The following is a 20320-nucleotide window of genomic DNA, read 5'->3' as shown; positions in this document are numbered from 1 at the left end:
GCTCCTCTTGGGATTCCTTGGGTTTGATCACTTTGATAATTTGAACTTTGTTTATGCTCTTGGATTCTGCCCCTTCCACTTGCAGGTCTCAGCTAGTAATAAGTAGACAAAGAAGGGCATTTACCCTTGCAAGATGCTGAGTCTTGCCCTCAGCTCTAGTAGAGGGTCACTATAATACCCCCTCATACTAAGACTGTTATTGTGGGAGTGGTAAAATGGAAGCAAGAGAACATATACTGTTCCATGGTCTTGCTTATGCAGATATTCATGGCAATTGATTGAACCACAACTCAAAAGGTTTCCAGAACCTCAGGGCGCAGATCAAGCAAAGAGGCTACTAAGGGATGAGATCTCCCCACAACAAGTGACAGTTCAGCTGGCTAAGGTACACTGGGCCCTGACCGCGTATGGCCTTGAAGGTAATTAACTGAACCTTTAGTCTGATCCAAAATTCAACTGGCAACCATTGCAACTGGGGGAGAATAGGCCGTATGTGAGACCTCCATGGTGCTGCTGTGAGGATTCTGGCCACTGCATTTTGAACCAGCTGTAGTTTCCAGGTCAAGGCTAAGGGCAGGCCCGCGTACAGCGAGTTACAAAAGTCCAGTCTAGAGGTGACCGTTGCATGGATCACTGTGGCTAGGTGTTCCGGGGTCAGGTAGGGCACTAGTAGTTTGGCTTGGTGGAGATGGTAGAATGCCAGCCGTGCTACCTTTTAATCCTCGATATTGGAAGAATCAAATTGAGAAAGCCTGAGAAAGCACTCACTCCGTGTTAGAGAAGCACTGATTGGCCAGCTGACTCTGTGGTAGAGCAATTCTGATTGGACAGCTGACTCTGTGGTAGAGCAGTTCTGATTGGCCAAGCCTGCCAAGGCTGTTAGCTTTTCTTAAAGAGGAAGCCCTAATTTTCTTTCTGTAGAAGCTGCAGAAGCTCTCATTTCTGTGGAAAGAGATTTGCCTCATGGTTTTTTTTCTCCCTTCCCTGTTGTCTTCAATCCCCCCCCCCCATTCAAGGAAGGAAGAAAGGAAGAAAGGAAGAGTCTCCTTCTGGGCTTGGCTCCCCCCTCCCCTTCTGAGCTTCCCTAACTATTGCAGAACACTTTTATGTTTCAATGGGGAGGGGGGGTTTCCACGGAGTGCCTGGAAAGAGCTAAGGACTTAGAGACAAAATTAAAGTAAAGCCTACACTAATGCTGCTCTCCCCAATTATGCAGGAAAAAAACTGAGGAGGCTGACTCATACAGTAGAGATAGGACGTAGGAAAAAATGTTACTGCGACCCTGAATGGAAGGTAGGAATCACCCTCCAAAATGTCCTCCACCACAGAGGGAGAACTGCAGTCTCAGTCAGCAACTCTTGCATGTGTATGCTAACCAGTCTATATCTGCTGCTCCATAAAGGACCATAACTTGAAGAAAAAATGATAATGCTCAGTCTGTAGCCCTAGCAACCATTAGAATAATCCAGTGAATCCCCATTCTTTGAGGATGCAGTTCTATTCATACTAATCTGAGACTATGTACCTTTTTCAGCAGAACTGACAAGATTCAGCAGTTTATACGTTTTTAAGGCTAATGTTCAAATAGTTTAAGTTGCCATGAATGAGGTTATGAGAGCTTTAAACAAGGTATGGTATTAACCACTAAAACATCTATGAATGATATTGTTTGCTCTCAAAGCAGCTCACTGGCATCATTCCTACTCAAATTTAACTCAATATACTATAGTGTGGCATCAACCCAATATTACACGTTGTTCCAGCTCTGACAGCTGACTTGGAAAGATCTCTGATGTTGAGAAGCTTAATACCAAGCTTCTCAAATAGCACGAGGCTCAAAAGGTTACCAAGTCTGTGTGCGCCAACTAACACTCATTGCAGTTGTATGTGAGAAAAGATGGTCTGGAAGTGGCTGATTTTTTAAAAAGTGACCTTTCAAGTACAATTGACTTAGATGCAGTCTTCATCTCGTTTACAGGAAAGAGTGAGAGAGAATCTATTAATTGTTTTTGCTACTGTCCCACAGTTTAGTCTTCACTGTTGAAGGAATGCCAAGAGTTTGACAGTGTTAATAGAGTTCAAACCTAGTTTTAGGTATTACTTATTGCCCAAAGCAGTGGAAAGGGAGATGAGGACTTATAGCAAAGGTCATAAACACTTTCCTCTCCTCTTAGTCAATCTCAGGAATCAAATTATTGAGCTCAATTGCGAATATCATTTTTTGTTATGAATCAATTAGTTTCCAATGAAAAATTATCATATGAACTACCCACACATCTTCACTCAATTACAACTTACTTTTTTAGAAGAACGCAGCTCAGAAGGCACAATGATTCTGTCACACATGGAGCCATGAGCCACACATCAGAGTCAGTAGGTTCCACTTTAACAGCAGCTCTGAGAGTACAGGCCTTTTCTATTTTTTATCTAAGCTCCTTATTGTTTTAACTGGAAATATTATGAACTAAGCTCAAGACCTTTTACATGTAAAGCATGTGATCAGTCCCTGAGCTATATAGATCATAGCCTGTTAAATTGCCTTAAGATGTGAAAAGAGCCCGATTTAGCTCTCTGGGGCTTGCTAGTTCTACAAGTCAACCCCCTTCTCCAAAATACTCTAATAAAGCTAATCCAACAGGCATCCTACCTCACAATGTTGTGGGAGGAGGAAAGGGAAGGTGATTAAAAACTGCTTTGAGACTCCTGGTAGAGAAAAGTGGCATATAAAAACCAATTCTTCAATTACAGCTAGTTTTGCAGAATTGCATAGTGATTGTTGATTTGTATAGAAAAGAACTTGGTGCAACTATGCATTTCTTTATAGTAGCACACTGTGCTACTAACATTGGTGGTCCTGTAGTTAAGGCTGTCTAACTAAGATATAGATTGCAGCAAGAAGTTGCAAAAGAGTTGCAATTTTAAAATAAGCCTATTTTTGAGGAGCAGACATCAGTAGCAATATAACTATGGCAAATGTATGCCTATATACAATCTCTGGCTGAGAAGAGGAATAATGTTATGTGACTCACTTCAAGAAGGACGTGGATAAAATTGAAAGGGTACAGAGGAGAGCGACGAAGATGATCTGGGGCCAAGGGACCAAGCCCTTTGAAGATAGGTTGAGGGACTTGGGAATGTTCAGCCTGGAGAAAAGGAGGTTGAGAGGGGACATGGTAGCCCTCTTTTAGTATTTGAAAGGTTGTCACTTGGAGGAGGGCAGGATGCTGTTTCCATTGGCTGCAGAGGAGAGGACACGCAGTAATGGGTTTAAACTACAAGTACAACGATATAGGCTAGATATCAGGGAAAAAATTTTTCACAGTCAGAGTAGTTCAGCAGTGGAATAGGCTGCCTAAGGAGGAGGTGAGCTCCCCATCACTGGCAGTCTTCAAGCAAAGGTTGGATACACACCTTTGTTGCATGCTTTAGGATGCTTTGGGCTGATCCTGCGTTGAGCAGGGGGTTGGACTTAGGGCTGTGTGATTCGGCCGCTTTGGCGGCCATTCCCTCCGGGCGCAGGGGGGGAGGGCGATGCAGGCAGCGGCGTGACAGCGGGCGCAACCACGCAGGTGCGGCACCGCCCTCCCCCCGCGGCGTGGCGCTGGCTGCGCCCCCGGCGGGAACGGCTGCTTCGGCGGCCGAATCGCACAACCCTAGTTGGACTAGATGGCCTGTATGGCCCCTTCCAACTCTATGATTCTATGACTGACTTTTTCATACCATGATGTTTTAAAAAAACAAAAACAAAAACAAAGTATTCCATTTATGCACCTCTTGTGGAACATCAGGACCCCAACCTATATTAAACAGCTCCCTCTATAACAATTACCCTTTATGCAACAGGAAGAGGTCACAGGATTCATAGGGGAAGTAAAAGAATTCTTGCTGTCTCTCATGATACAATGTGATAGCAGGATATGAGATGTCTCCAATCATCATGCAAACATAGAAACTGAGTGTCAAAAACAGACATACATACAGACTCAAATTTAAAGTAAATTACTATATATTGTTATTATTAATTATATTTACATGCTACCACTCTTGACCCAGCCACCTCATGGCAGCTCACAACAGATTTTAAAACAATAAAACTTAAAACATACACATGATAGCAACTGAACAAAACCTAGTATAAATCCTCTCTATCCCCCCAACCAACCACCCCACTGCCTACCCAGGAAGATATAGATGTACATAATCAGAGAGTTGACTTACAATATTAAGATTGTACAGAACATCTGCACAATGTCTGAGCAGATGTCTTTTGAACAAGATCAACAGTTGTCCATACGAGAGTATTTTCTATTGCAGCTCCCGCTTGGGAAAATACCCTGCCCAACAAGACCAGGAAAGCTCATGGGATCCTATTAGTCTACAGCGTGTATAAAATGGAATGGGTTATTTTTTTCTGACTGGGGTGCGCATTCACCGAATCCAGGCTTTCCTAACCAGAGTTTCATGAAATCCTGGAGGTTCTTGATGGTCCTGTTTCCTAGATGGGTAGGAGCAAATTAATTTTAAATATTTTTAAAATCTGTTAAACATTTGTTAAACATTTATCAGATGCTATGACCATATAAGGTCATGTTGACCTGCACCTGTCCAAAATAGCCAATGATGGGGTGGGAGGGAACGGGCCTCAGGTGGGTATGTACACAGCTATGCTTCCCAACCATATTCTTCATGGTCATAGAATCATAGAGTTGGAAGGGACCTCATGGGTCATCTAGTCCAATCCCCTGCACTATGCAGGACACTCACAACCCTATTGCTCATCCACTGTAACCTGCCACCCCTTGAAGCCTTCCCAGAATCAGCCTCTCCGTCAGATGGCTATCCAGCCTCTGTTTAGAAATTTCCAAAGAGGGAGAACCCACCACCTCCCGAGGAAGCATGTTCCACTGAGAAACAGCTCTGTCAGGAACTTCTTCTGGATGTTGAGACGGAATTTCTTTTGAATTAATTGCATCCCATTGGTTCTGGTCCGTCCCTCCGAGGCAAGAGAGAACAACTCTGCTCCATCCTCTATATGGCAGCCTTTTAAATACTTGAAGATGGTTAACAAATCCCCTCTCAGTCGTCTCTCTCCAGGCTAAACAGACCAAGCTCCACCAACCTTAAGTCTCCAAACCCCTCACCATCTTTGTTGTCCTCCTCTGGACACGCTCCAGTTTGTCCACATCCCTCTTCAACTGGGGTGCCCAAAACGGAACACAGTACTCCAAGTGAGGCTGAACCAGAGCAAACTAAAACGGTACCATCACCTCCCGTGATCTGGACACGATACTCCGTTTGATACAGCCCAAAATCCCATTTGCCTTTTTAGCCACCGAGTTACACGGCTGACTTATGTTCAATGTGTGGTCTACTAAGACTCCTAGATCCTTTTCACACTTGCTACTGCTAAGACAAGTCTCCCCCATCCTATATTGGTGTGTTTGGTTTTTCCTACCTAAATGCAGAACTTTACATTTATCCCTATTGAACTTCATTTTAGTCAGTTTAGACCACTTCTCGAGCCTATCAAGATCATCCTGTATTCTGATTCTGTCTTCGGTTGTGTTTGCTACCCCTCCCAGTTTAGTATCATCTGCAAATTTAATAAGTATTCCCTCTAAACCCTAATCCAAATCATTTATAAATATGTTAAACACAGGCCTCAGGACAGATCCCTGGGGAACTCCACGTCATTCTTCTCCAAGAGGATACTGAATCATTAACAAGTACCCTTTGGTTATGATCTGTCAACCAGTTATCGATTCACCTGACAGAATAAGGATCCATACCACATTTTACCAACTTGTCAACAAGAATATAATGTGGAACCTTATCAAACGCTTTACTGAAATCCAGATAAACTATGTCTACAGCATTCCCCTGATCCAGCAAGGTAGTCACTTTCTTGAAAAAAGAGATAAGGTTGGTCTGACATGATTTGTTCTTGCGAAACCCATGCTGAGTCTTAGAAATTCCAGCTCTCTGTTCCAGCTGCTCAAGGACTGAATGACTGATGATTTGTTCCAAAATTTTTCCAGCTACAGATGTCAAGCTGGCATCAAGCTGGTCATGCTACTTCTCGGGTTTCTGAAAGCCTGAAGAATGTTTCAGAGGTTTCTCAATGATAAAAAAGTTAAGAAAGGGTGAGCTAATCCAAGCTAAAAAAAATTAAATACCTAATTTTATTTTTTGTGTATTAGTTCAGTCAGATCCTCACCCCCAGTTTATGGCAATCCTAAATGACCGAGCTTGAAAAAATCCCCAAAATAATTGAGATTTTTTGGGATCCCTAGATAGTTGCAGTTGGAAGTGCATTTAAAGGACTCTCAGTTCTTTTAGGTGCATTTGTTCACTAGTGCTGCCACAGCTTGCAAAAGGCATTTAAATTTTAAAGGAACTGCATCCTCTTCAAAGTTTATATGTCTCTCCCCTCCCCCCCCCATTGGAAACAATGGAGGATTGGGTCAACCTCTTCCAAGCCAATCTTTTTCAAACTTGGATTTTTTTTTTTTTAGAAGAGGAACCAGCAGCTATGCTACAAATATGGTGCCTCCACCTAAAAAAAACAAACACATAAATACACACAGAGGCCCCAGATACCCTTGGATTGATTCTCAATTATAGCCTATGGGTATTATCTGTTCCACTTAATATTTCTGGTAAGGCCTAGGAGGAGGAGCTGGTCTCATGGCTTAAGTGCCACTCAGCCCTTAACACCCACTCAGGATGGCTGTCCCACCCCTCAATGCCTGCTCCTTCAACTAGCTTGCCTGTCTGTCCAGCGGCCAGCCAATCGCCTTCTGCCCCCACCCCTGACCACCCCTCCTCCTTCCACTTCCATCCGAGGCTCAAGGCTGCAGATCCCTGGCGCATGAAAACTGACCCTGCTGATGAGTTCTCTGCTCGGGGCCTCTAGCCTGCAGCTTTTCCAGGCCCTGGGGGAGAGAGAGGCCATCCACAGAAGTATTCCACCCCACCCCAACCCCCAATCTAGCACCCGTTATATCCCTGAATGCATCAAGTTTCGTCCTTAGTTGACTATAATGGTCCCCACATGTTATAACTGAGTTGAAAAAAAGTTGGGATTCCTGAATATTTACCAAACCCAAATACCATACTTGTATTGGGATTCGAGAATATCAGGAAATACAGATATTTTCTGAGTTCAATATACATGAACCTGGAAATTCTTGCACATCCCTATTTCTGAGTGCTCAGATCTCAGTGTCATGTAGGGTTAAATGTTCTTTTTCCCTATGAGCATATCAAATGTTACTGCAACTGCTGTATGGGATATATGGGATATACTTGCATGAGTCTGGCAGACTACAAATGGAGATCTCTCACACGTAATACCTCCTCCCATGCTATTTTTGGAATGTTACAATGGCACCATGTTTGTGTGTGTTTTTAAAAAAAAATTCTTGGTAGATTTTTATTTCCCTCTAGCAAACTTAGCTGATGTACCACTTTTTCAATTTTGTTGTTTCAAGTTCAAAGTGTGCAACCCTATATCCCCTTTCCCCTCACACTACCCTAAACATCTAAACTTCTTTCCATTCTAACACCATCTTATTGATGCTTACTCAACAGGAAGACCCACAATGTTCAGTAGGACAATCAAAAGTGTATTGAATCACAGCTATAACATCCTACTAAGGAGTGTGATCTTCCTCTTCCATGCAACATCACAACTTAAACCAGCCTTATCTACAACCCATCCACTACAGCATGGTTCTATGATATGTGCTCCCCATACTTAGGAACTGATCTTGCTTTAAGAACTCATGTGTATGTAAATAAAAACAAAAAATGCAAGCATGGGAAAACAGATACTCCTAGCACAGGGGTAGTCAAACTGCGGCCCTCCAGATGTCAATGGACTACAATTCCCATGAGCCCCTGCCAGCAAATGCTGGCAGGGGCTCATGGGAATTGTAGTCCATGGACATCTGGAGGGCCGCAGTTTGACTACCCCTGTCCTAGCAAGACTGCAATGACACTAAATTTGAGTTATTAGGAATACCCTGCTAAAGTTATTTGTTTTTAAATTGCATTAAAAACCCTTACTACTATGTAAATGTATACTCTTAACCATATTTGTTCAGATGTAATCCCACTGAGTTCGTGTATCCAAGTATAATAAATATACATAAAATAACAGCCTGAATAAGCCACAGTCAAGATGAACTGTATCTACTCAGGAATCACACTACACCTAGGACATATATACCAACAGTACCATTTTAAAAAGTGATATTAATGTTTGGTCTCTGTGTAGCCATCAGTGACAACCACTTTTATCTCTATAACTATGGGCAAATAACATGTCAGAGACCAAAAGAGTCAATAATACCTGACCACTCACATCATTCTCCATATTTTTTGTCAGTCCTTCATCTCAAATCTATTATGTCCTTTATCTCAAATCTAAGGGAAACTCAAATCTATTCTGTAAACTAAGGGATGAACCCAGCAATACCCTCCCCATTCACACAATAACCAGCCAACTTCCCTGCCCTTAACATCCACAGGAATTAAACAACACCAAAAACACATTAAAATGAATGGGGAATGTAAAATAGTGTTCTTGCTTCTTCCAGTACAAGCAGTTTACCCTTCTTCTTATTGACCTTGGACAGCTGCTTTCAAGGAGTCACAATTTGTGAAAGAAAACATTAAAGGATATAAAATGGAAGAGCAGTTACAGTTCAGTCAGCTGTGTTTATATACAACATAACTGGTCACCTACAATTCAGTTTAAAATTAACTATGCTCCAATCTAAAAAGAGTATAGAATAGAATCATAGAGTTGGAACCATATAAAAATCTAAATTAATAAATAAGGGACCTCATGGGTCATTCAGTTCAACCCCTGCATTATGAAGGACACTCACAACCCTATCACTCATCGACGCTAACCTGCCACCCCCTTGAATCTTCACAGATTCAGCCTTTCCCTCAGATGGCTATCCAGCTTCTGTTTAAAAATTTCCAAAGATGGGGATCCCACCACCTCCCGAGGAAGCCTGTTCCACAGAGAAACCACTCTAACTGTCAGGAACTTCTTCCAGATGTTGAGATGGAATTTCGTTTGAATTAATTTCATCCCATTGGTTCTGGTCCATCCCTCTGGGGCAAGAGTAGACAAGGTGTAATGTGATGGCCAAGTGTTATGGACCATAAAGTCCTCAGTTTAGTGTTTTTTGTGACAAACTCATTCAAGGTAGCATCTTGCAGTCTCAGACCTACCACCACCACCTGTACCATAAAGGGTTCCCATATAAATTTGTCTGTCAAGTGCTCTGAACTCTGAAACATTATACGAATAGGTAGATAGGGTGATACAGTGGTTAGAGTGTCATACTAGGATCTAGGAGGCCCAGTTTTAAACCCATCCTTCTGCCATGGGCATCTGCCTAGTGACTGTGAGCCGGTCACTCTCTATCAACGTAGCTTACCTCATAGGGTTATTTTTGTGATGATAAAACACAGCAGGAGAGAATGATGCTAAGCTGTTTTGGATCCCTACTGTGGAGAAAACTAGGATATGAGTATCAAAATAAAAAAAATCACGGTATCTGGTCTTGTCAATAAAATAAATAAATCAGGAACAACAGGAGAAATTAAGGTCTGGCAAACACAGTTCCAAAATATTTAAAAGGGTAGATCTGCTTAATATTTGCACCATGGCTAGAGAAATTCTTATATAAGTTAATCCTTGGTTAAAGGAAACCACCAGACTGAAATTCAGAATGAACACCAGTCTCTGCCTAACATCTAACTCCTAATTTTTGACCTGTATGCTAAATTACTAGGTAAGCCCAGAATTGTCATGCTGAAGTCATAGGAATATATCCTGTTTGGTGGATAACACAGGATACTGACTATGCACAAACAGCAGCATCCACAATTTGATTTGTAGTCAATAGGTTAACATGTATGAACATTCAGGCAGCATGGTAATAGAAACTGAATAATAACTGCAACAACCTGCCTATCAGTAATACCACAATTTACCTGACAGCTTTCCAGACTACATATCTTCCATTTCTTGTTTAAAAAACAAAACCTATTCAGACTTTATAAATAAATGAGCTTTAGGGGAGGGCAGTATACAAATGTAATCAAAAAAATAAACAAAAAATAAGTAAAAGGCCGAATAACCCTACAGCACACAGGAACTGCCATAAAGTACACTAGGAATTGAGAGGGGTAGCAAAGACACGATAAGCATTGGTGTAAATGGGCCAAAGGATGACACACCTTTTAATATGAGTGATACATAAGCCTTCAATGATGTACAAGAAAATTAATTCATAAATGTTTTCTTCAATAAATAATCACAACATCTAGCGGAGATGTATAAGTAAGGAAAATGATTTTAGCCAATGAATTCTCAAACACATTCAGAAAGTACACATCATTTCCCATCCTCAAAAAGTTAAACCATGTAACCGAGCTTAAGTATTTCCTTTTCAAAATGCTCTACCGCTCATTCATCATTTGATTTTTTTTAAAATTCCTATTAGGTTTTCATGATTTAGCATTTAAATTATTTGGTCAACATGTATTCCAGTATCCATAAAGAAGAAGCTTAAAAAAGAGAAGTCAAACTACTGTTCATACTACTGCAGCCTTCCTGAATGATGAATTGCCAGCAACTTGGTTCTCATATAAGAAAAAGAACTATAGGATTCCCATGTGAACTCCATAGCAGTTTGAACAGTATTTTGGTTGAAATTAATCCTGATTAAATGTCAGAGAAATGACAATGTTAAATCCACAGTTTTATTTTAAGAACAACCTTGAGCAAGTATACTAGATTCTTTGCTCTCCATTTATGAGAAAGAAAATCTTATTTGATTCCATTACCTTCCCTCAGCTACTATAATCCATTTCCTTATCATTCATAAGCAAATGTTCCCACAATATAACCTAGAAACAAAGGAAGGGACCGTATGTGCATGTGTTATACCATACGCATAGAAACATACATATGCGCGCGCACACACATCCTCATCCTTGTGTCTCCTTATTTCTCCTGAATGAAATGCCCCAGTCACACAACCTGCAAACCCAAAACTGGAATTCTCCCAAGTTCACATATATGTGCGTTATTGATCATATATGCGTATATAGAAGCACATACACAATGCCTAGGTCTCTCATACACCTGAGCCCTCTCCACCCACTAGCAGATCAGCAAATCACAGCCAACAACATGCCCCTCCAAAACCCGACAGGGACCAACTCTCTCCCTCCTTCCCTCGAGCTCCCCCAAAGCATCCGCTTCCTATCAGGAATCCCCTTCCCACCCCTCGGTCATTAAACAGGGATCTCCCCCACTCTCCCTTCCTCCCTCCCTCGCCGCCGCCCTTCTTTCCTTCTCGATCCCTGGCAGGGATTCTTCCGCCACCCCCAATGCCTCACCGTGTCTGGAAGGACAGGAGGGGGGTGGAGGGTCGGTGGCCCCCACAGCGGTACGCCGCACAGCGATGGAAGCAACGCCCGGCGCAAGCAGCCCCTGTACCTGACCTACTTTCCGTCTAGCTTGCCACTGAACGTCGCACCACTAACCTACTTTCCAGCCAATGGCTTCTCCCCCCGCACCAAGGGCCGGCCCGCCTTCCGGCCAATCACGGAGCGGTTTCACGAAGTGACTGACCAATAGGCGACAGCTGAGGACCCGCCACAGCCCTCCTCCCATCGTGCGAACCAATCGCCACCTTCGGCTAAAGACTGAACTAGTCGGGTTGAGGATGTCTTTGCTCTCTCCCGCTTAAAGGCTGTAACACGGGGAAGGGAGGAGGGGAGGAGTCGAGGCAGGGAGGAGGATTGCGCGCGCTGTCCCCTGCCGCCTGTTAGGGCTCCTGTGGAGGGTTGCGTAAGCCGCTGTTTCGTCGGGGTGGGACCCGGATACGGCCTTGGGCGCGCGCTCTGTTGCCGTCAGAACAAGGAAGCCAATGGCTGTTTGGGAACACCGGCCTCTCTTTTCACTTGGCTGTGCAGTCAGCACTGGAGTTCGCTGCCTGTGCCTGCTTTGCTGCTTCTAGGGCGGGAGACCGCGTGACGAATGGGGTGCAGTCCAGGCCAGTCTCTGAGCCAAATGGAGGCAGGCTACCTGGAAGAAGCCTGGCGTCTCAGCCCCTGCGTTAAACACCGCGTTCAAGACAATCTCTGTTTAAAGGTGCCTTGTGGCCGGCCCTTTTCGAGGGGGGGAGGGGGGAGATACATCGGAATGAGACTCGCTGGAAAACACTTCCTTATCCGACAGTCTCCATTACGCAAAGCCTCCATCCGCTCCCTGGCGCTTCCCTGAGAAAGCTGCTTCGTAGCTTGAAATCCAGCAAGCCCTGCATAAAGACTCATTTTTTAACCTTCCAGTATGCTTTATCAACATTTCATGAGTACCTGTTTCAAAGCGTGAAAAATAAAAGTCGGATCTAGATGTTTTCAAACGGATCCTCGTGAATTCATATGATTTTTTACATTGAAACGAAATAAAACCACTGTTAAACTGTGGACCAGGCATTCCCAACCAGGAGTCCATTGACCCCCCAGTGGTCTGCACTGTTTTCCCTCCTGTCTTAATAGACTCAGCCACAAGCTAGGGAGTCGGCTGCTTCCATTGCTCCCATCCAGAGCCTGAGTTTTCTTGTGGTTTCTGCACCTGCATGCCACTTCCTCTCTCGCCCAGGCAGTTCTCAAACCCACTTGTTAAGGTGGGTGCTGCTGTCACTTCTGGGGGCATGGTCAGGAGGAGTGGCCAGCTGAAATTACTTCCAGGGTTTCTTAAAGCCTGAATTTTTTTTTCATCTATGGTCAAAAGGTTGGAAAAGGTTGCTGCAGACTGTAGGCAACATTACAAAAATCCTGCAACCATGGGATTATAGTGCTGCAATGGTGCAAAAACAAAGTTGCAATACATAGATCCTTATGATTTTTGCAATAGATTGTCCAAAACTTAACACAAGATCACCTGTTATATCAATAGCCACAGTATACACCACAAAAGTCACAGATTCATGGGCAAAAGCATGGATCCTCAGGGTGTTTGCATTGAGTCACCCCAAACATTATTAAGTCAGCTTTAAGGTGTTTATTAATTTGCCACCATGATAAAATTTGAAACGAATATTTTGAAAATACTTTTCTTCCTTTGGCCTCTCACTCCTATGTTAATTGTGTTGAATGTCATAATCAGGTATACTTTTTTATAAAGTCATTTTGTTGGCAAAATGCTTATACAAAATACTACTTATGATTTAGTGCTGCTGACATGGCATTAACGTTTTCTTGTTCTAATGTGCCTCTGAATGTCATACATTTTGACATGTACATCAAGTATCCAGCTGATATTTCCACTAGATGTGTGTTGCCAGATCAAAACTATGATTCTTTTCTTTAAAAAATCTGTCAGCTGGGTTATTGTTTTCTATTCATTTTCTTTAATCTATTCCATCTATTGCTCAACCTTTCCCTTGCTGATAACAAATTCCCTTTTAATTGCTCATTATGGAATAAAAAGTAAAGGTAAAGGTATCCCCTGTGCAAGCACCAAGTCATGTCTGACCCTTGGGGTGACGCCCTCTAGCATTTTCATGGCAGACTCAATACGGGGTGGTTTGCCAGTGCCTTCCCCAGTCATTACCGTTTACCCCCCAGCAAGCTGGGTACTCATTTTACCGACCTCGGAAGGATGGAAGGCTGAGTCAACCTTGAGCCGGCTGCTGGGATCGAACTCCCAGCCTCATGGGCAAAGCTTTCAGACGGTTGCCTTACCACTCTGCGCCACAAAAGGCTCTTATCATTATGGGATCTTATCTTTATGGAATAGTTTGTGATTAAAATATTAGTCCCTTGATATGTTATTAACACAAAAAGAATATGTGCTGAATGAGATATTTTTGTACCTAGCTGGTAATTGGTGGCATGGTGAAGGGGCTGGATATCTAACACCTGCCATAGTGAGAAACTGTTGAGGGCATAGGCCAATGGTTCCCAATGTGGTGGCCATGGGCATCACAGTTCCTGCTGACACCTTTCCTGGTGGCTGCCAAGTATTTTTAGGAGCTTTTGGTCAAAGGGCTTTTGGCTGACCATTACTTATCTGTTTGGTTGTGCAGATTTTTTTAAAACATTGCTTTGACAGTAGCTGTTACTACAGCACAAGGATCTTCACTGTGTCACTGAAGATTGATTGATTGATTGATTGACTGGATTATATACCACCCCTCCCGGCCAGCCAACTTGTGTCAGTTCACAACAATAAAATACAATTAAAACTGAGCCAGAAACTAAAATAAACAACCTCAACCAATCCCTCCCCTGCAATGCAATGGATGGAAATGCCACCTCCCACCAAAGAGAGGTGGTTCAGGGTTGGATCCCAAAAGATGTTCTGCCACCCAGCCTCAACCAAATACCTGGTGAAAGAGCTCCATCTTGCAGGCCCTGCAGAACTGCAAGAGTTTTGACAGGGCCCTCAGCTCTTCTGGGAGGTCATTCCACCACGTTGGGGCCAGGACCAAAAAGGCCCTAGCCCTGGCCAAGGCCAAGCAGACCTCTTTTGGGCCAGGGACCACTAGCCTGTTTAGGTTCACAGAATGTAATGTCCTGTTAGGGGCGTAAGGAGTTAGGCGTAGGGTTGTGCGATTCGGCTGCCAAAGCGGCCGTTCCCTCCAGGCGCAGCCAGTGCCACGCCATGGGGGGGAGGGCGGTGCAGGCAGCGGCATGACAGCAGGCGCAACCACACAGGCGTGGAATTCCAAAGCGGCCGAATCGCACAACCCTAGTTAGGCGGTCCCTCAAGTACTCCAGACCCAGACTGCGAAAGGCCTTGAAGGTCAAAAACAATACCTTAAACATGATTGGGAATACCACTGGCAACCAATGCAGCTGCCTCAGCATAGGCTGAATATAGGATTTCCATGTTGTTCCAGTGAGGACCCTCACAGCTGCATTTAGTACCAGCTACAACTTCCAGGTCAAGGATAAAGGCAGGCCAGTGTAAATCAAGTTACACAAATCATATGGATCACATTGGCTTGGTGTACTGGGGCCAGGTAGAGCACTAGTAGCCTTGCTTGGCAGAGTTGGAAAATTGCCAGCTTGACTACCTTCAAGACTGAGCCTCCATAGGAAGGGAGGCATCAAAGGTCACCCCCCAGATTTCTGACTAGTGTTCTGATCTCCAACTGCATCCCGTCCAGGCTTGGGAGATGCACTTCCTGATCTGAGCCCTTCCTCTCCAGCCACAGGACCTCCATCTTGGAAGGGTTGAGTTTCAGGCAACTCTCCTTGAGCCAAACCATCACTGCTTCCAAACAACTAGCGAATATATCCAGGGGGGAGTCAGGTCAGTTTTCTATTAGGAGATAAGGATGGGTATCATCACCATAATGATGACAACCCAGTCCATAGCTACAGACCAGCTGGGCCAGAGGGCGCATATAGATGTTGAATAATGTGGGAGAGAGAACTACCTCTTGGGGGACTCCGCATGACAACTGGTAACTGCATATTGCTCCTCTTCCATGGCAACCCTCTCTGTTCAGTTCTGGAAAAAGTAAATCAGCCATTGCAAGCCTGTCCCCCATATTCTGGCCCCGGCAAGGCAGTGGGCTAACAACTCATGGTCAACAACATAAAATGCCACTGTTGTATGTAAGCAAGAAAATAGATTTCAACAATACGTTCATTTTAATTCCCTCTGACATACTACCCTGGATACCAGTAGGTAGTGATGAAATCATAATGTTGATTAACTCATTGAAAATCCATAAATCTCCTGGGCCCAATGGCATCCCAGGTTAATTGTTAAAAATTCATGCTGATTAGTGGGCTCAACCCCTAGCCAACTTTTTAAATGCTATTAGATCACTATGGAATTCCGTCAGAGTGTAACTATCTTTTAAACTGTAACTATCTTTTAAATTGTACCTATCAATTGCACCTATCATTTAAAATGTCAGATCTCCCTGAAAACTTAAGCCTTCTTAGTCTTCTAATTGTCATTGGGAAGCTATATGGGGGAAAACTTGGAAAAAGTTGAATGGGGGGATGTCCTCTAACAATATACTGGGCAATGAACAAATTGGATTTAGAACTGGGAAAGCCACACTACATAATTGTTTGATTCTAATGTTGACAGCTGAAAAATATATGAGAACTGAAAGGAGGAAGCTTTATGTGGCCTTCATTGACCTAAAGGGAGCCTTTGACACAATCCCAAAAGAACCCGTCTGGTAAAAACTTAACAAACTGGGAATAGACCCGCGTCTTCTTGTATTAATGTGTCAGCTGTACACCAGCACAACCTGTCAGTTAAAATACAGTTGTAATGGTGATCTAACAACTAAAATTCCAGTAAAAAGATGTACAGCAGGGTTGTTCTGGAGCCGCACCTTTTCAATCTATTTATCAATGATTTAGCAATTCCTTTAAATAAGATCGATGGCCATCCACCCAAGATGAATAATCACTCAATACTTCTGTTAATGTTTGCTGACAATATTGTAATTTTGGCTAGACCACCAATTGGCTTGACTAACTATTGTCAACAAAATAGTCTTATCATCCATGCAGACAAATCCAAAATTATTATTTTTGCTAAATCCTGGAGAAAGCGTAATTGGAACACTGGCAGCATGGAATTTGAACAGCTTAAATGCTTTAAATATCTCAGCTTGACTTTGAACTATAATCTGAAATGGACCCAGCACATATTATGAGTTCTGAATCTAGCCAGATGCTTTGCTTGGGCCATCAAAATATTTTTTTTCCAGCAAGGAAACCAAAGAATCCTTGCAACAATCTAACTATATCACAACTTCTGTATTCAGTATCTATATGAATATATGTCTGTTCTCCCAATATAGAACAGATTCAAGGCTGGTTCCTTTGCTGACCTGTAGGATTACCAAACTGTGTTTCCTGTCTTACCTTATGCTCTGAAGTAAATCAAAAATTACTGGAAACCAGAGCTTGGTCTATCACCATAAAATTCTGTCTATGGATTAAATTCCAATAGGGGAATCAGCCATTTTAAAAATATACACCAAGATCCCTGTTGGGCACTTTGATCCGGGAGAAAATTGTCCAGATAGTTACAGATTTAGACTCAATGCTCTTCCACCAGGCATATTATTGAAGCCAGGGTGGAGTCTTAATAGTCTGTCTAAGGATCTCCCCCCCCCATAGTTCTGCCAGATATGACACCTCACTCCCAATGGAAGAAGGCTTGGCCTTTGGCTGGACGAGAAGGGAAGAGATAGGAGTAATTAGATGGCTTATTTATCACCTGCCACCTTTGTTGTCGTAAGGGAGGATTTTATGGGGTTTTACTGTATTTTAATGTTTTATTATTGTAAACCACTGTGAGCCCATTGGGAGAGCAGCAATATATACATTGAAAAATAAATAAAAAATAAATGTTACTGCAAGAAATTGTTGCAGAATATTTTTTTCTTAGCATCAGTGAAGCATTTTCTAGCTATTTAGGGTACATGATTGGAGAAATGGTTGGTGAGAAAAGTATTGAAAACTGTGACTGATACAGCCCTTCCTCAACACTGCATCATAATTTGGTAACATCAGTTGGTGGTTCAATTCCATTATAATATCTTAGTCCTTCTTATCCTGGGGTTTCTCATGCTATTCTAGCACTACTGTTTGTGTTGATGTTTGTCATTCTTGCTTCAGGAAACACTGCTGAGCTTCTGAAAAATATCCTTTAGCAGCTGCAAAATAAGGAATCAAATACAGATTGACATTCTGTTATCATGATGATTTCCTTTTGTGTTAATAAGATTTCAAATAATGTAAACCTGGAAACATCCTCATGGAGTTAGCTCCTAATATTCCTTTGCAGTGGCACCTTCAGCACAACAACATGCTGCAAATTTACCACAGTCACTGTGCGCTGCTACAGTAGTAACTTCTCTTCACTACAGCAACCACCCCCTCATATTACCACAGCTTCATCCTTTTTGGTTGCCATAGTAACATCTGCCCCCTCAAAGTGTCATAGAACCATGGCTGCAATGCCATAGCAATGACATCATGCTGCCGGAGCTGCAGCCCAATAATCCCTTTTCACATGTCATAGAATCAAATTTCTACAGAACCACCTCACTGTTCACAATATCACCATAGCAACATGAGCATAGGGTATCACAATATATCATACCAACACAAGATTAACACTGTGGCCATACACATTTCACCCCATGTGCTGAAAGCCAAAGAAAACAATGATAAGAACTGTGGAAGCATAATTATACAGTAGAAAGCATCCTTTGATTTTGGCCCTTGAAGAATGATTTAAAGAAGTAGGTCTTGAATTTCAGGTGTTGACAAAATATATAACCTACTTTAATTATGTATTTTAAAAAATAAACCTGCTTTATGACAGAAAACACTATAGGATAAAATTAGCTATGTATAGATATGCACATACAACAGAAACATGGGTTTAGTGGAGAGAGGAACCTGCTATTTTCTGGAAAGTATGCAATATTAAAAATATCAGGGATAATTTCAGAGGGGCAGACATAAACACCAAGACTCTTTTTGCACATTAAAAAATAATTCTGAGGAAAAGCATAGTGATTACAGTGTTGGATTAGTTATTTCAAACATGTTTATTCCACCTTTCCAACAAGTTTAGGGTCCCCAAAGCAGTGAACAAACAAAAACAATAAAATAAGTAAAATACATAATAAAAACCTAGTTAAAATGAACATTTAAAATCCATGCACGATTAATAGACTATACACAAGCAGGAGGATCACTTAGGGAAACTAGGTCCAAATACGATCTGTAGGGGCAGATCAGGAAGGGGGGATAGACCAGTGCACCTTCCCCTTTGTTGGTCTTATAACTCACCACCCACCAGCGAAAAGACTAACCTCCCACCTCCCAATTAACTAATCGACCCATGTTGCATCATGAGGCATTAACAGATGACAATGGTTCAATCTGGTGATGGTCTCTCTCTCCTGAAGGGACACATGATCTTCCATGCCATGGCCTCAAACATAAACCTGGTGAAAGAGCTCCATTTTGCAGGCCCCGCAGAATGAGAAAGCTCCAACAGGGGCCTCAGCTCTTCCGGGAGCTCATTCCATCTGGTTGGAGCCAGGACTGAACAGGCCCTGGCCCTGGTTGAGGCCAGGCAGGCTTCCCAGGAACCAGGAATCACCAGCAAGTTGCAACATGCAGGGCAAAAGGCGGTCTCTCAGATATGTGGGTCTCAGACCACAAATTTGTAATTGTTGCACATAAAAAACACAACACATACAATAGTAGAAATGACAACACGATAACAAATCAGGTCCTGATTGTTAATAAAGAGAAATCTTAATAAAAAAGGGCTGCAAACTTAATTAGCCATTTAAATTTATTAAAGACCTCTTCATTGATAAATGTTGCTCCTGTTTAATTTAAGTAGCATTTTTCAAATTAAGGTTAATTATTTACATACAACAACAAGAAGAGTTGGTTCTTATATGCCACTTTTCTCAGACTGCAGAATCGAACCCAGCATGCCAGATTAGAAGTCCGTACTCCTAATTACTATACCAAACTGGTTCTTGCTAACGTTGTAGGGAACAGGCACTAACTCAGAAGTTATTCCCACTTACACACAAGACTGTCAGTTCTGAGTCAGTTGCAATAATACATGACCTAAAAATAAGAATTTTGTTTTCTTTAGAGGTGTTCAGCCCGTGTGGTGTAGTTGGTTAAGGGCAGTGGCTTCTGATCTGGCCCGCTGGGGTTGATTCCCCACTCCTCTATATGCAATGAGCTGGGTGACCTTGGGGTCGTTATAGCACTGCTAGAGCTCTTCTAGCTGAGCAGTGATATCAGAAACTCTCTCAGCCTCACCTACCTCACCGGGTGTCTGTTGTGGGAGAGGAAGGGAAGCTAATTGCAAGCCATTTTGAGACTCCTTCAGGCAGTGAAAAGCAGGTTATAAAAACCAGCTCCTTCTTTATATGTAAATTCATTCATATTTCCTCAACCGAATGAAGATTGATGATTTAAGGATGATAACTAGAGACAAATTAGAAACAGAGGTTGTGAGATCATTCTCCATGGATACTGGATTATTAAATGGTATTATCCAGATCTCAGAACATGTTAGATCATGTATCTGTCAGAGTTGTTTTCAGTATCTCTGCAGTGGTTGTAATATTTTCAGTATGTTTGGCTGGAATTTTGATAATCATATGCTGTTAGCATAGTTGTTTGGGTTTTTTGCAGTACATTAATTGATACAAAGTCATATTTCTTTTTGGTTCTTCTGGCTTCT

The 20320-nt window shown here is 42.5% G+C and overlaps 1 protein-coding gene across 3 annotated transcripts in view; it reads right to left on the bottom strand.

Moving 5' to 3' along the window:
• The window catches only part of BMAL1 (basic helix-loop-helix ARNT like 1), a 74665-nt gene extending 63070 nt beyond the window's left edge, over window positions 1–11595 (bottom strand). For 2 of the 3 annotated variants that reach the window (XM_077321844.1, XM_077321843.1), the window contains exon 1: window positions 11434–11593. The gene's annotated coding sequence lies outside the window, so the exon portion shown is untranslated. Of the gene's footprint in view, window positions 1–11433 lie in introns of all 3 variants that reach the window. The other variant, XM_077321846.1, reaches the window with a different exon arrangement.
• Between the last annotated feature and the right edge of the window lie 8725 nt (window positions 11596–20320).

The sequence above is a fragment of the Paroedura picta genome, chromosome 2, assembly GCF_049243985.1.
Source record: "Paroedura picta isolate Pp20150507F chromosome 2, Ppicta_v3.0, whole genome shotgun sequence".
NCBI lineage: Eukaryota > Metazoa > Chordata > Lepidosauria > Squamata > Gekkonidae > Paroedura > Paroedura picta.
The sequence above is the reverse complement of the archived record's forward strand: the minus strand, read 5'-3'. Positions and strand labels throughout refer to the sequence as shown.